The following is a 6,792-nucleotide window of genomic DNA, read 5'->3' on the forward strand; positions in this document are numbered from 1 at the left end:
GTGGCACAACCGATTGTATATATAAAATGTAAAATAGCATCATGATGCTACTTTACCAAATTTTAAATCTATGCATAAATTTGATTTAACATCAAAATAGTTTTGTTTAGTCCTAAGTCAGTTTTACCTTATACCTTCAAAATAATATTCTGTTACAAATAGGAAAATACTGTAAATAGTTCAACATTTAGGAAAACAGCAACAAACCTTGTTGTGTACATGAGATGACTTTATTAAGCAACACAGTATTTTTCTTAACATTCTAAATTTGGCCTAACTTGTCTCACATGTGCAACTAATAACATGCAAATAAACATCCTAATGAGTAAAGGCAACCAAAATGTGTTGCCCTGACTGGCCTGTTGGAACACAAACTAAAAATAATAATAATATATATATTTTTTTCTAAACTGACAATTTAGACCCAAATTGCAAACCAAAATGATCACAATCTGATAATTAGTGTTAAATCAAATTGTTAAAGAGCAAAGCTGTACAAAACTGAACAAACACTGTTGCTTTATTTATTTTTCCTTTCCGAAACATACTCCTTTATGTTCAGCTTTTCAGAAACCGAAGTACAGCTGACCAGTGCTTCTAGTTGTTACAGTGTGAGCACAAATTTATGAACTACTCCACTCTTTCTTTGTTCATGTTTTGCTTCTTCCCTGTAAATTTCTTGTAAAATGTTATCAAGGGCGCCAGTGTTGCAGAGTGGTTGATGATGTTACATAGAGCCTGGCAGAGCCAACTACAGAACCCTGCTACTTGTGAATCTGAATGTGAATCGTTGTCTTTTTTATTTGTCAGAGTGCACCCTACATCCTGCAAAACGACAAGCCTAAACAATATAATCATTTAAAATGAGTGGTAGGCTTTGGCCCTTGATGAGATGATATGTATGCTTTTTTCCTTCATGTGCTGGAGGACAACTTGTTATTCATTGGAGCCTTTATCGGAAAAGGGATGGAAAAAGATAAGAGGTTGTAAATTGAATGTAGCTTCCTGGTTTACGAACTCCAGGCAAACGTTAGCCCAACTTTCATTAGCTCACTGGTCAGATAGCGGTCAGCTGTGGAGATGAGTTTTTCACTGAACTGAGGCAAACAGACAAAGTTTTGTGACAGGGCTGCTGTTTCCTGTGCTGACAGTGGGTTTTAAACTGGTGATAATTTTCATGTGCACAATTATTTCATTAATAACTAATTAAATGTGTGTCTGCTTTTAGCAAAATGTTAATTCATTCTGTGTTACAATATGTGAACTTGGAAGATGGACATGGAAATATTGAAAAAATAATCATCATATTTTTGTAAGATTTTACTTTTTCTATCTATATTTTGATGCTCAAATGCACAAAAATATAATTAACACAGTGCAGTTATCATTGCAATATTTCCAAAAAAGCTAATTAACCTTTTCTTGTTACTGAACACCTCAACCAAACTTGGTTGCCAAAAGACTCATATTCATATTCATAATACATCAGTGATGTATTATTTTATTGTTTGTTTGTGTTTGGATTTCATTGAGATGAATTAAAAAAAAACGTTAGTAATTAAACTGTTTTACTATTACATGTTGGTCCCTGAATTTAGAAAAACATGCAACTTAAAGATTAATCTGTAGTTATATTTTTCTTTGAGTTAAACCTACTTTTCTGTTACTTTTCCTGCTCTGAAAATTTTTTACCAGCATAATTTTTGTAATGACATTTATAAGTTTCATGCATTATTTTTAGCAATCCAACCCCATCATTTATAGGAAAATATAATTTTAATTGTGTAGACCTTTTTAGCTCAGTTAAAAAAAAACGATTTCACATATAATCATAATTAGTCTGAAACAACTTAATCTTATTTCTGTTTTAAATAAGGCATAACAATTTCAGATTATTCATCAAAACTTGATATTAATCCTACAGCACAGGTTTTTGACCCACATGGATGTGAATTGAAAACTAGACCAGATTTATATATATATATATATATAATTATTATTGTTTTAGGATTATTTGTGGTGATTTTTTTTATTTTATTTTAATAAGTGCAGTAAAATGTTTTGGATCCTAATTTCATATTTACAAACAAAAAATCAATCCTTGTTTTATATAGAAAGTAGGCTATAGTTGAAAAAAATGGTTAGAAGGTGAAACACAGTGTTATTTAATTTAGTTTATCATATTTAGTCATTTTTTGTTGTTGTTTTGTATATGTAAAAAAACAATTTGTTTAAAATAAAGAGGACAGCATTTTTATTATTGAATCATGACAAACACGTTTGATGATGGAAGTGTTTTAAAGATGTAGCTACTGACAAATTAATGTATTCATTTATTAAGGAGGCTGCAGTGTGTTCCCTTTAAATCACCTTTTCTTAGTTTTCTAAAACATAATTGCTGTTTCACCTCCATCCTAAAACCCAGCCAGCTACACGAGCATCAATGCGGAGCTTTCTGACGAGCCGATCTAGGTGATTTAGTGTTAAAATAACAGCTCAGCACGTTTTTGTGCTTATGTTTGAGTTGTTTGTGCAAGTTCTAAGGTTAAAGGATGATGACGATGTTGTCCCTGAGCGCCTCTTGTAGCATTGACTTTACCATAGTTCAGCTGGTTTGCTTAGGGAGAGGAAGCAGCTGCATGATGCTTTCACTCTCCTGCCCCTCATCATCATCCGATCCCTGTTAATTGTGAGTTCGCATGCTGGCACAACAGTTTACAGACTTTATGTACCTGTCTTTGAGGTAGTGGTGTGTAAGTATATTTGATTTTTTGCGGGTAGGTTTTAGGTTTATCTCTTAAGCATATGAGAGGTTTTATTCTTACATTTCTTTGCACAGTTGAGGTGTGAGCACATGTTTGCCTGAAATAATATTGGTGTGAAAGTGCTTCCACGCTACAAAACAACAGCGATGAGGATTTTCGTGCACAAGTGTTTTGTTTAGTTATTTCACAGTCCCAATATGAAGTCTGTTTATTAATAGTATTTTACCAATAACATGTTTTTTTTACGTTTATTATAGAGAAATTGTACAGAACAGTTGAAAAAATACATGATAAAGTGAATAAGAACTTCTTAAAACTATGCAACAAACCACACAGGATTAAACTTAAATAGCCACGACTATATGACAAGTGATGGTGCTCAAAGAAGATCTTTTTAGAACGGCATCATTTCTGTGTTTATGTTGAGTTGTACTGCGTGTCGTGTCATATATAATCATGTTTACCTTTTTTTTTCTCAATAGACTTATTCTGTACTGCAAAAACTTTCATGTTTCAACTCGTAAAAAATATATTTTTAGAATAATAGTTTTGACTTATTATGAAAATGAACATCATTGAGCTTTGATACAAAAAAATTGCCTAACTTCAGACCTATTTTTTAATTATTATTTCATCAGTCAGTCAAGGCTGCATATACTGAGCCAGATTCTGATGGAGGTTTCTTCCTGTTAAAAGGGAGTTTTTCCTTTCCACTGTCGCCTGTGTGCTTGTTCAGGATGGGAGGTTGTAACAAAGTGGAGATTTGACACAATCTGCTGGCTTCCTTGGATAAATAACTTTTACTAATTGGCATTTGATGATGTATGTGATTGAGATAACATGTGATGCAGATTGGCATTATACAAATAAACTGAATTGAACTGAACGATTAGGGAAAAAGCTGAGTTTTCAGCAACAAGTAGTGAAGAGTTTACACAACACAGCACTCAATGAGAAAAAAAACAGCACTCAATGAGAAAAAAAACAGCACTCAATGAGAAAAAAAAATCTCATCATCTCTGACATCTCATTATGAACCTTTCTTTTGTTGAAACCAGAAACCAGCTTGTGTCTATAGTTAATTAGTATTTGCTTCATTCATTTACTTCTTTCTAAGGGTTTTCACTCCCACATTAACAGCAAATATCACATCTACTGATTTATAAAAGAGCTTAAAAATCACAGCAAACCTAAATTCATTCAGAAAGTTAGTCAAAATTCAAAGATAGCAAGTCATTGAAAAACCTAATTATATACAAGGTCCATTAGCAAGAAGCTCAAGGACAAAACACCAACACCCAACACAGGATATATACAGTATAATACTTATAGGAAACTAGACGGAAAAGTTGCTTCTTTGAGGACAGAGGCAGATAAAAACACCTTTGTGTGATTTCCTGATTAACTTTGAATTGTTTCAGCTTTGTTAAGAATTTCAAACTTCAAAACTGTAACAAAACACTATCCTGTCTAACTCTCAATGCTAGAAAACTCCTTGTAACTGCCAGTTTCCTTCCATCCATTGACTACGGTGACATTATTTACATGAACGCTCCTACAAGAACCCTGTAGATGTTGGACTCTGTCTATCATGGTGCATTAAGATTCATAACTGTCTGTAACAACCGTACCCATCATTGCACCATGTATTCACTGCAACTGACATCATTAACTTCACGCAGACTTTCTCACTGGTATATATTCATCTTTAAATCAATTTTTAGTCTTTTGCCTTCATACATCTCCTCCTACATGTCTCTGCGTGAGTGCAGCTACAGCGTGCGCTCTCAGGACATCATTACCTGCAGTGTCCACTCAGTGAGGACTGAACTAGGCAAAGGGGCCTTCTCCTACTCTGCTCCTGTTTCCTGGAATATCTTGCAAAAAGATTTGAAGCTCTTCACCTTGACCTCTCTAAGTGGTTTCAAACAGCTTCTAAGTTCATGGGAAAAACCAATGCAGACATGTTCCTGTTTTTTGTTTTCTATATTGCCTTACAACCTAGCTGTTTTTTCTTTTGTTTTTTTTTAATACCATTTTATTTTACTTGTTCTTCTCAATTTGTATGCTTTTTTTTAATGATTATCTACTGTCGTCATCACTCTTTGTTAAATTCAGGTCTCTCTTGTAAATGAGTCCCCGAGGCTCAATGGGGTTAACCTGTATAAATGAAGGTTGAATGAATCTTTGTAGGAGCAGAGTTCTAGTTTGGAAGCATGTCGCCAAAAATCAAGGATCGCAACATGAAAACCAATAAAAAGAAAAGAAAACTTAAGAAAAGTATGAAAACGAGGAACTGCTGGTGAATTAGCACAAAAATGCATGGCTCAATTACTTTATTAGGTAAGGAGTGTGTCAAGTGTGTTAAAACAAGGGGAAAATGTTGCCAGAATCCTGCTGCGGTTGCAAGGGTTAGCTGACGAAAGCTCTTGCAGTGCCAGGTAACACTGAAGCGGAGCATTTCCACATAGACCATCACAGCAGGTGCACAGGTAGTAAGATCAGCAAAGAAGGAAAACAGCGATAAGATCAAGGCTTAAAGATGCCCCGGCTCAGACAAAATGGAGCTTGGAAAAGACCGATTAGACTAGATTCTCTTGTTTCTGTTGTCAAGCTTACCTTCCTTTACTTTTCTTATAGGGAGTAAGAATTATGCCCATCCCATTCTTTATTAATGTGTGTCCTCTAATCACTTTTGGTAATAGTTACACACACACACATATATACACACACACATATATACACACACACAGATGTACATTACTGATTTGTTGGCCCATTTAACTCGTCTTGTGTTCCCCTGTGCTCGTTCATAATCTCTTCTCGTTTCATTTGTAGAGAAGACCTTTTGCTCCTGACCTGCTTTGACTCATTAAAGGCACATCATCTACTATTCCTGCTCCATGAAATTCCCAGTACCTGCATAAACTGACCAGGACCCTATGGAAGAGCACATATTTGCAGCTCCGTTTGCTCAAAGAGATTTTGTTTTTCCTCACTCCAGCTACCGTCTTTTTCTGGTCTATTTTTATTTTCGGCTTAGCTGTTCATTCAGACACGTTCTCCACCACCTCTGGTACTAATTGCAAAATTTACATCCCTAAAAGCCTTGTACATGTGTGGGACTGGGAACCATGATTTAGACTTTAATGTCTTGCAGCCTTGTGTCTGTGTCTCATTATATTCCATGTCCACTGTCTTATATTTGCCTTTTTTCTCGCTGTCTCGCTCCAGCTCTGAGCTTCTTCACTGTATTTTCTCTTTCTGTCTGTATTTTTATTCCTTTTTGTATCTTTTATGTTGTCATTCATTGAAGTGCATCTCTTGCAAACCCCTAGCCATCTTTGATCTGTCACATCTTCTTGCTTTCTTTCCACCACAAAGCTCTTTTCTTCAAAATGTTTGCAACATTTCTACAGCCCTTAACGTTATATTTCTTGTAATGTGCTGAATATTATTCTAACATAAAAGTAGTGATGAGATCCCATTGTCATTTTTTTTATTCTTGCGTTATAAAACACTATTTCTCAAGGGGTTATATTTTGTGTCTGTGCATTGTCCTTTTCTGATTTAGTCCGTGCTGTGAAAGATAAATAAGACAATGTTAAAAATGTATACTTTTACCAGGTTAATATGTTTCCTCGCATGTGGGATGTGTTCCAGCCATACATTAGTTGCCAAGTGGGGTGAGTGAGGCGATAATTGTATTTCACTAGGAGAGAGCAGAAACTGTTGGACCCTGAACCACTTTTCTGCAGGACTACATTTCTGTTTCTTCAATATGAATTCAGCTTTACAAAATAAAAATAAAAAACACATTACTTTTTATTATTTGATCATTTCTAAATGTTATGTAAAGCTAAACTCAGCAGAAGCAGTATTTGGTTAAATAGTGACAGAATATAGGACACAGAACAAAATAATGAAAAGTTATCCATTTTACGAGTTGTTTCTATCTATCTATCTATCTATCTATCTATCTATCTATCTATCTATCTATCTATCTATCTATCTATCTATCTATCTA

At 34.5% G+C, this 6,792-nt stretch overlaps 2 protein-coding genes across 3 annotated transcripts in view; one reads left to right on the forward strand and one right to left on the reverse strand.

Moving 5' to 3' along the window:
• Positions 1-6,792, reverse strand: part of smad9 (SMAD family member 9) — a 937,424-nt gene that overhangs the window by 340,650 nt on the left and 589,982 nt on the right. The gene's annotated exons all lie outside the window — the stretch shown is intronic.
• frem2a (FRAS1 related extracellular matrix 2a) overlaps positions 1-6,792 on the forward strand; it is a 97,279-nt gene that overhangs the window by 32,928 nt on the left and 57,559 nt on the right. The window lies entirely within an intron of this gene.

Source organism: Nematolebias whitei, chromosome 14, assembly GCF_014905685.2.
Source record: "Nematolebias whitei isolate Nwh7 chromosome 14, NemWhi1, whole genome shotgun sequence".
NCBI classification, from domain to species: Eukaryota; Metazoa; Chordata; class Actinopteri; order Cyprinodontiformes; family Rivulidae; genus Nematolebias; species Nematolebias whitei.